We start from the raw sequence: 9,952 nt of genomic DNA, 5'->3' as shown, positions 1-9,952 counted from the left end.
ACAGGCCATTGAGAACTGGGAGCCTTGTTATGCTGATGGGCGGGATGTAAATTGCCAACAACCACTGGGGAGAAGTGTATGGTGTTTCCTGAAACATCTAAAAAACAAAGTAACAGAACCTAGGGCACTTCCACTTATGGTCCTATAGCTTAGGGAAATTAAAATCAAAAAGACACAGCCACCCCAAAGTTTGGAACGGCTCTGTTTACACGAACCTCGTTTACAGTACAAGTTCAACATCGCAGAAAGTGAAAAATGGATAAAAAAGTTGTGGTATTTACTTACAAAGCAATATCACTCAGCAATGAAATCTGTGTCATCAGGCCCTTAATAGCACAATGAGTGGATTCAGGTATGATGATTCTAACTGAAATAAGTCACACAGAAAAAGAAACATCATAAGATATCAGTAATACACGGAATGTAAACTTGGCTACACAGGAACTGAATTACAGAACAGAACAGGGTCTCAAATTTAGAAAACCAACTTATGCTTGCTTAAGGGGAAAGGTGAGTTGGGGTGCTGCATAAAACCAGAGATTGAAATGAGCACAGATAAAGATCCTTAAGCCAAATATGGAATAGACAAGAGCTACTCCTTGCTCAACGAAATGGACTCAACACCGCATATTAAATGCCTAAGAATGTACCTGACTAGTAAGTATCTTAAAACCTATGGATTGCTATGTCTCCGAAAGAGAATCAAGCATGTGTACAGGGTCATAAACGCAGCAGTGATAGGATTGGAGAGGTTCGGTGAGCAAATGAAGACCCTTTGAAGTCATATTGCATGGTACCCATTCCACGGGTTTCAACTACCCAGGTTTTAGGTATTCTTCCTTCAGCTAAAACATGCATGTGGAAGCCAGAGTATGATCAACCATGTGATCGGGAGACGTGTTCAAATATGTCTCAGTTTTCCTCCCCTGGTACTCGGGTGCAACATTCCAGACGCTTTACTAACACTCTCCCCACTTGGAGAGTCAGCGCCTTTAACCTCCTGTTTGGCCCAGTTTGCAATTTCTGCGGAAGATGAACAGGAATAGCGAGAACCAATGAGAGACTAGCTGGAGGTGTCTGGACGGGCAAATTTAACTCTCATTTCCCACCAGGAAGAGGAATTAACCAAAGGCTCAGGGTGCCGTGCCGGAACCAGATTAGGGCCTGAAGCCATCCTGCGGTGTTGCGGCCAGCTCACAAGAAAGCGAGTTGAAGAAAGGAGCTCAGGGGCACTGTAATTCACAAACCTGCAGAGTTATAAATGACAACTATCGTCCAAAAATAGACTGAAGTAAGGCTGCCAAGAGGACTTGAAAGCAGGGCACAATTGCAGGAAACTGATTTCAGGAGGTAGACTGGAATTGCATTGAAAGCATAGGAAAAGAGGCCTAAGGTCCACAATGATGCACTTGGCCAAAAAGGGCGTATGCGTTTTTTCCTGAATATATTCAGGAAAAAACGCATACGCCCTTTTTGGCCAACCAAGCAAGCTTGCAAAGGAAATCTGCACTACAATGAAGTCTCACTTCCCCCTGGTCAAAAGGGCCATCTGAAAAAAGTGTAAAATCCAGAAAGTCAGGACAGGCCATGGAGAACTGGGAGCCTTGTTATGCTGATGGGCGGGATGTAAATTGCCAACAACCACTCGGGAGAAGTGTATGGTGTTTCCTGAAACATCTAAAAAACAAAGCAACAGAGCCTAGGGCACTTCCACTTATGGTCCTATAGCTTAGGGAATTTAAAATCAAAAAGACACAGCCACCCCAAAGTTTTGAACGGCTCTGTTTACAAGAACCTCGTTTACAGTACAAGTTCAACATCGCAAAAAGTGAAAAATGGATTAAAAAGTTGTGGTATTTACTTACAAAGCAATATCACTCAGCAATGAAATCTGTGTCATCAGGCCCTTAGCAGCACAATGAGTGGATTCAGGTATGATGATTCTAACTGAAATAAGTCACACAGAAAAAGAAACATCATAAGATATCAGTAATACACGGAATGGAAACTTGGCTACACAGGAACTGAATTACAGAACAGAACAGGGTCTCAAATTTAGAAAACCAACTTATGCTTGCTTAAGGGTAAAGGTGAGTTGGGGTGCTGCATAAAACCAGAGATTGAAATGAGCACAGATAAAGTTCCTTAAGCCAAATATGGAATAGACAAGAGCTACTCCTTGCTCAACGAAATGGACTCAACACCGCATATTAAACGCCTAAGAATGTACCTGACTAGTAAGTATCTTAAAACCTATGGATTGCTATGTCTCCGAAAGAGAATCAAGCATGTGTACAGGGGCATAAACGCAGCTGTGATAGGATTGGAGAGGTTCAGTGAGCAAATGAAGACCCTTTGAAGTCATATTGCATGGTACCCATTCCACAGGTTTCAACTACCCAGGTTTAAGGTATTCTTCCTTCAGCTAAAACATGCATGTGGAACCCAAGTATGATCAACCATGTGAACGGGAGACGTGTTCAAATATGTCTCAGTTTTCCTCCCCTGGTACTCGGGTGCAACATTCCAGACGCTTTACTAACACTCTCCGCACTTGGAGAGTCAGCGCCTTTAACCTCCTGTTTGGCCCAGTTTGCAATTTCTGCGGAAGATGAACAGGAATAGCGAAAACCAATGAGAGACTAGCTGGAGGTGTCTGGACGGGCAAATTTAACTCTCATTTCCCACCAGGAAGAGGAAATAACCAAAGGCTCAGCGTGCCGTGCCGGAACCAGATTAGGGCCTGAAGCCATCCTGCGGTGTTGCGGCCAGGTCACAAGAAAGCGAGTTGAAGAAACGAGCTCAGGGGCACTGAAATTCACAAACCTGCAGAGTTATAAATGACAGCTATCGTCCAAAAATAGACTGAAGTAAGGCTGCCAAGAGGACTTGAAAGCGGGGCAGAATTGCAGGAAACCGATTTCAGGAGGTAGACTGGAATTGCATTGAAAGCATAGGAAAAGAGGCAGAACGTCCACAATGATGCACTTGGCCAAAAAGGGCGTATGCGTTTTTTCCTGAATATATTCAGGAAAAAACGCATACGCCCTTTTTGGCCAACCAAGCAAGCTTGCAAAGGAAATCTGCACTACAATGAAGTCTCACTTCCCCCCGGTCAAAAGGGCCATCTGAAAAAAGTGTAAAATCCAGAAAGGCAGGATAGGCCATGGAGAACTGGGAGCCTTGTTATGCTGATGGGCGGGATGTAAATTGCCAACAGACACTCAGGAGAAGTGTATGGTGTTTCCTGAAACATCTAAAAAACAAAGCAACAGAGCCTAGGGCACTTCCACATATGGTCCTATAGCTTAGGGAAATTAAAATCAAAAAGACACAGCCACCCCAAAGTTTGGGACGCCTCCATTTACAAGAACCTCGGTTACTGTACAAGTTCAATATCACAGAAAGTGAAAAATGGATAAAGAACTTTTGGTACTTACGTACAATGCAGTATCACTCAGCAATGCAATCTATGTCATCAGGCCCGTAGCAGCATAATGAGTGGATTCAGGTACGATGATTCTAACTGAAATAAGTCACACAGAAAAAGAAACATCATAAGATATCAGTAATACACGGAATGTAAACTTGGCTACACAGGAACTGCATTCCAAAACAGAACAGGGTCTCAAATTTAGAAAACCAACTTATGCTTGCTTAAGGGGAAAGGTGAGTTGGGGTGCTGCATAAAACCAGAGATTGAAATGAGCACAGATAAAGTTCCTTAAGCCAAATATGGAATAGACAAGAGCTACTCCTGCTCAACGAAATGGACTCAACACCCCATATTAAACGCCTAAGAATGTACCTGACTAGTAAGTATCTTAAAACCTATGGATTGCTATGTCTCCAAAAGAGAATCAAGCGTGTGTACAGGGGCATAAACGCAGCAGTGATAGGATTGGAGAGGTTCGGTGAGCAAATGAAGACCCTTTGAAGTCATATTGCATGGTACCCATTACACGGGTCTCAACTCTCCAGGTTTAAGGTATTCTTCCTTCAGCTAAAACATGCATGTGGAACCCAGAGTATGATCAACCATGTGAATGGGAGACGTGTTCAAATATGTCTCAGTTTTCCTCCCCTGGTACTCGGGTGCAACATTCCAGACGCTTTACTAACACTCTCCCGACTTGGAGAGTCAGTCCCTTTAACCTCCTGTTTGGCCCAGTTTGCAATTTCTGCGGAAGTTGAACAGGAATAGCGAGAACCAATGAGAGGCTAGCTGGAGGTGTCTGGACGGGCAAATTTAACTCTCATTTCCCACCAGGAAGAGGAAATATCCAAAGGCTCAGCGTGCCGTGCCGGAACCATATTAGGGCCTGAAGCCATCCTGCGGTGTTGCGGCCAGGTCACAAGAAAGCGAGTTGAAGAAAGGAGCTCAGGGGCACTGTAATTCACAAACCTGCAGAGTTATAAATGACAGCTATCGTCCAAAAATAGACTGAAGTAAGGCTGCCAAGAGGACTTGAAAGCGGGGCAGAATTGCAGGAAACCGATTTCAGGAGGTAGACTGGAATTGCATTGAAAGCATAGGAAAAGAGGCAGAACGTCCACAATGATGCACTTGGCCAAAAAGGGTGTATGCGTTTTTTCCTGAATATATTCAGGAAAAAACGCATACGCCCTTTTTGGCCAACCAAGCAAGCTTGCAAAGGAAATCTGCACTACAATGAAGTCTCACTTCCCCCCGGTCAAAAGGGCCATCTGAAAAAAGTGTAAAATCCAGAAAGGCAGGACAGGCCATGGAGAACTGGGAGCCTTGTTATGCTGATGGGCGGGATGGAAATTGCCAACAACCACTCGGGAGAAGTGTATGGTGTTTCCTGAAACATCTAAAAAACAAAGCAACAGAGCCTAGGTCACTTCCACTTATGGTCCTATAGCTTAGGGAATTTAAAATCAAAAAGACACAGCCACCCCAAAGTTTTGAACGGCTCTGTTTACAAGAACCTCGTTTACAGTACAAGTTCAACATCGCAAAAAGTGAAAAATGGATTAAAAAGTTGTGGTATTTACTTACAAAGCAATATCACTCAGCAATGAAATCTGTGTCATCAGGCCCTTAGCAGCACAATGAGTGGATTCAGGTATGATGATTCTAACTGAAATAAGTCACACAGAAAAAGAAACATCATAAGATATCAGTAATACACGGAATGGAAACTTGGCTACACAGGAACTGAATTACAGAACAGAACAGGGTCTCAAATTTAGAAAACCAACTTATGCTTGCTTAAGGGTAAAGGTGAGTTGGGGTGCTGCATAAAACCAGAGATTGAAATGAGCACAGATAAAGTTCCTTAAGCCAAATATGGAATAGACAAGAGCTACTCCTTGCTCAACGAAATGGACTCAACACCGCATATTAAACGCCTAAGAATGTACCTGACTAGTAAGTATCTTAAAACCTATGGATTGCTATGTCTCCGAAAGAGAATCAAGCATGTGTACAGGGGCATAAACGCAGCTGTGATAGGATTGGAGAGGTTCAGTGAGCAAATGAAGACCCTTTGAAGTCATATTGCATGGTACCCATTCCACAGGTTTCAACTACCCAGGTTTAAGGTATTCTTCCTTCAGCTAAAACATGCATGTGGAACCCAAGTATGATCAACCATGTGAACGGGAGACGTGTTCAAATATGTCTCAGTTTTCCTCCCCTGGTACTCGGGTGCAACATTCCAGACGCTTTACTAACACTCTCCGCACTTGGAGAGTCAGCGCCTTTAACCTCCTGTTTGGCCCAGTTTGCAATTTCTGCGGAAGATGAACAGGAATAGCGAAAACCAATGAGAGACTAGCTGGAGGTGTCTGGACGGGCAAATTTAACTCTCATTTCCCACCAGGAAGAGGAAATAACCAAAGGCTCAGCGTGCCGTGCCGGAACCAGATTAGGGCCTGAAGCCATCCTGCGGTGTTGCGGCCAGGTCACAAGAAAGCGAGTTGAAGAAACGAGCTCAGGGGCACTGAAATTCACAAACCTGCAGAGTTATAAATGACAGCTATCGTCCAAAAATAGACTGAAGTAAGGCTGCCAAGAGGACTTGAAAGCGGGGCAGAATTGCAGGAAACCGATTTCAGGAGGTAGACTGGAATTGCATTGAAAGCATAGGAAAAGAGGCAGAACGTCCACAATGATGCACTTGGCCAAAAAGGGCGTATGCGTTTTTTCCTGAATATATTCAGGAAAAAACGCATACGCCCTTTTTGGCCAACCAAGCAAGCTTGCAAAGGAAATCTGCACTACAATGAAGTCTCACTTCCCCCTGGTCAAAAGGGCCATCTGAAAAAAGTGTAAAATCCAGAAAGGCAGGATAGGCCATGGAGAACTGGGAGCCTTGTTATGCTGATGGGCGGGATGTAAATTGCCAACAGACACTCAGGAGAAGTGTATGGTGTTTCCTGAAACATCTAAAAAACAAAGCAACAGAGCCTAGGGCACTTCCACATATGGTCCTATAGCTTAGGGAAATTAAAATCAAAAAGACACAGCCACCCCAAAGTTTGGGACGCCTCCATTTACAAGAACCTCGGTTACTGTACAAGTTCAATATCACAGAAAGTGAAAAATGGATAAAGAACTTTTGGTACTTACGTACAATGCAGTATCACTCAGCAATGCAATCTATGTCATCAGGCCCGTAGCAGCATAATGAGTGGATTCAGGTACGATGATTCTAACTGAAATAAGTCACACAGAAAAAGAAACATCATAAGATATCAGTAATACACGGAATGTAACCTTGGCTACACAGGAATTGCATTCCAAAACAGAACAGGGTCTCAAATTTAGAAAACCAACTTATGCTTGCTTAAGGGGAAAGGTGAGTTGGGGTGCTGCATAAAACCAGAGATTGAAATGAGCACAGATAAAGTTCCTTAAGCCAAATATGGAATAGACAAGAGCTACTCCTTGCTCAACGAAATGGACTCAAAACCCCATATTAAACGCCTAAGAATGTACCTGACTAGTAAGTATCTTAAAACCTATGGATTGCTATGCCTCCAAAAGAGAATCAAGCATGTGTACAGGGGCATAAACGCAGCAGTGATAGGATTGGAGAGGTTCGGTGAGCAAATGAAGACCCTTTGAAGTCATATTGCATGGTACCCATTACACGGGTCTCAACTCTCCAGGTTTAAGGTATTCTTCCTTCAGCTAAAACATGCATGTAGAACCCAGAGTATGATCAACCATGTGAATGGGAGACGTGTTCAAATATGTCTCAGTTTTCCTCCCCTGGTACTCGGGTGCAACATTCCAGACGCTTTACTAACACTCTCCCGACTTGGAGAGTCAGTCCCTTTAACCTCCTGTTTGGCCCAGTTTGCAATTTCTGCGGAAGATGAACAGGAATAGCGAGAACCAATGAGACTCTAGCTGGAGGTGTCTGGACGGGCAAATTTAACTCTCATTTCCCACCAGGAAGAGGAATTAACCAAAGGCTCAGCATGCCGGGCCGGAACAAGATTAGGGCCTGAAGCCATCCTGCGGTGTTGCGGCCAGCTCACAAGAAAGCGAGTTGAAGAAAGGAGCTCAGGGGCACTGCAATTCACAAACCTGCAGAGTTATAAATGACAGCTATCGTCCAAAAATAGACTGAAGTAAGGCTGCCAAGAGGACTTGAAATCGGGGCAGAATTGCAGGAAACCGATTTCAGGAGGTAGACTGGAATTGCATTGAAAGCATAGGAAAAGAGGCAGAACGTCCACAATGATGCACTTGGCCAAAAAGGGCGTATGCGTTTTTTCCTGAATATATTCAGGAAAAAACGCATACGCCCTTTTTGGCCAACCAAGCAAGCTTGCAAAGGAAATCTGCACTACAATGAAGTCTCACTTCCCCCCGGTCAAAAGGGCCATCTGAAAAAAGTGTAAAATCCAGAAAGGCAACAGGCCATTGAGAACTGGGAGCCTTGTTATGCTGATGGGCGGGATGTAAATTGCCAACAGACACTCAGGAGAAGTGTATGGTGTTTCCTGAAACATCTAAAAAACAAAGCAACAGAACCTAGGGCACTTCCACTTATGGTCCTATAGCTTAGGGAATTTAAAATCAAAAAGACACAGCCACCCCAAAGTTTGGGACGCCTCCGTTTACAAGATCCTCGTTTACCGTACAAGTTCAATATCACAGAAAGTGAAAAATGGATAAAGAACTTGTGGTACTTACGTACAATGCAGTATCACTCAGCAATGAAATCTATGTCATCAGTCCCGTAGCAGCATAATGAGTGGATTCAGGTACGATGATTCTAACTGAAATAAGTCACACAGAAAAAGAAACATCATAAGATATCACTAATACACGGAATGTAAACTTGGCTACACAGGAACTGCATTCCAAAACAGAACAGGGTCTCAAATTTAGAAAACCAACTTATGCTTGCTTAAGGGGAAAGGTGAGTTGGGGTGCCGCATAAAACCAGAGATTGAAATGAGCACAGATAAAGTTCCTTAAGCCAAATATGGAATAGACAAGAGCTACTCCTTGCTCAACAAAATGGACTCAACACCCCATATTAAACGCCTAAGAATGTACCTGACTAGTAATTATCTTAAAACCTATGGATTGCTATGTCTCTGAAAGAGAATCAAGCGTGTGTACAGGGGCATAAACGCAGCAGTGATAGGATTGGAGAGGTTCGGTGAGCAAATGAAGACCCTTTGAAGTCATATTGCATGGTACCCATTCCACGGGTCTCAACTCTCCAGGTTTAAGGTATTCTTCCTTCAGCTAAAACATGCATGTGGAACCCAGAGTATGATCAACCGTGTGAACGGGAGACGTGTTCAAATATGTCTCAGTTTTCCTCCCCTGGTACTCGGGTGCAACATTCCAGACCCTTTACTAACACTCTCCGAACTTGGAGAGTCAGTGCCTTTAACCTCCTGTTTGGCCCTGTTTGCAATTTCTGCGGAAGATGAACAGGAATAGGGAGAACCAATGAGAGACTAGCTGGAGGTGTCTGGACGGGCAAATTTAACTCTCATTTCCCACCAGGAAGAGGAAATAACCAAAGGCTCAGCGTGCCGTGCCGGAACCAGATTAGGGCCTGAAGCCATCCTGCGGTGTTGCGGCCAGCTCAAAAGAAAGCGAGTTGAAGAAATGAGCTCAGGGTCTCTGTAATTCACAAACCTGCAGAGTTATAAATGACAGCTATCGTCCAAAAATAGACTGAAGTAAGGCTGCCAAGAGGACTTGAAAGCGGGGCAGAATTGCAGGATACCGATTTCAGGAGGTAGACTGGAATTGCATTGAAAGCGTAGGAAAAGAGGCAGAACGTCCACAATGATGCACTTTGCCAAAAGGGCATATGCGTTTTTTCCTGAATATATTCAGGAAAAAACGCATACGCCCTTTTTGGCCAACCAAGCAAGCTTGCAAAGGAAATCTGCACTACAATGAAGTCTCACTTCCCCCCGGTCAAAAGGGCCATCAGAATAAAGTGTAAAATCCAGAAAGGCAGGACAGGCCATGGAGAACTGGGAGCCTTGTTATGCTGAAGGGCGGGATGTAAATTGCCAACAGACACTCGGGAGAAGTGTATGGTGTTTCCTGAAACATCTAAAAAACAAAGCAACAGAGCCTAGGGCACTTCCACTTATGGTCCTATAGCTTAGGGAAATTAATATCAAAAAGACACAGCAACCCCAAAATTTGGGACGGCTCTTTTTACAGGAATCTCTTCTCCGGCACAAGTTAAATATCCCAGAGAGCAAATAATGGATAAAGAAGTTGCGGTACTTCTGTACAACAGAATACCACTCAGCAATGAAATCTATGTCACCAGGCCCGTACCAGCATAATGAGTGGATTGAGGCACGATGATTCTAAGTGAAATAAGTCACACAGAAAAAGAAACATCATAAGGTATCACTAATACACGGAATGTGAACTTGGCTACACATGAACTGAATTACAAAACAGAACAGGGTCTCAAGTTTA

The sequence above is a fragment of the Stenella coeruleoalba genome, assembly GCF_951394435.1.
Source record: "Stenella coeruleoalba genome assembly, contig: scaffold_64, whole genome shotgun sequence".
In the NCBI taxonomy this organism is placed as follows: domain Eukaryota; kingdom Metazoa; phylum Chordata; class Mammalia; order Artiodactyla; family Delphinidae; genus Stenella; species Stenella coeruleoalba.
This window is presented reverse-complemented; position numbering follows the sequence as displayed.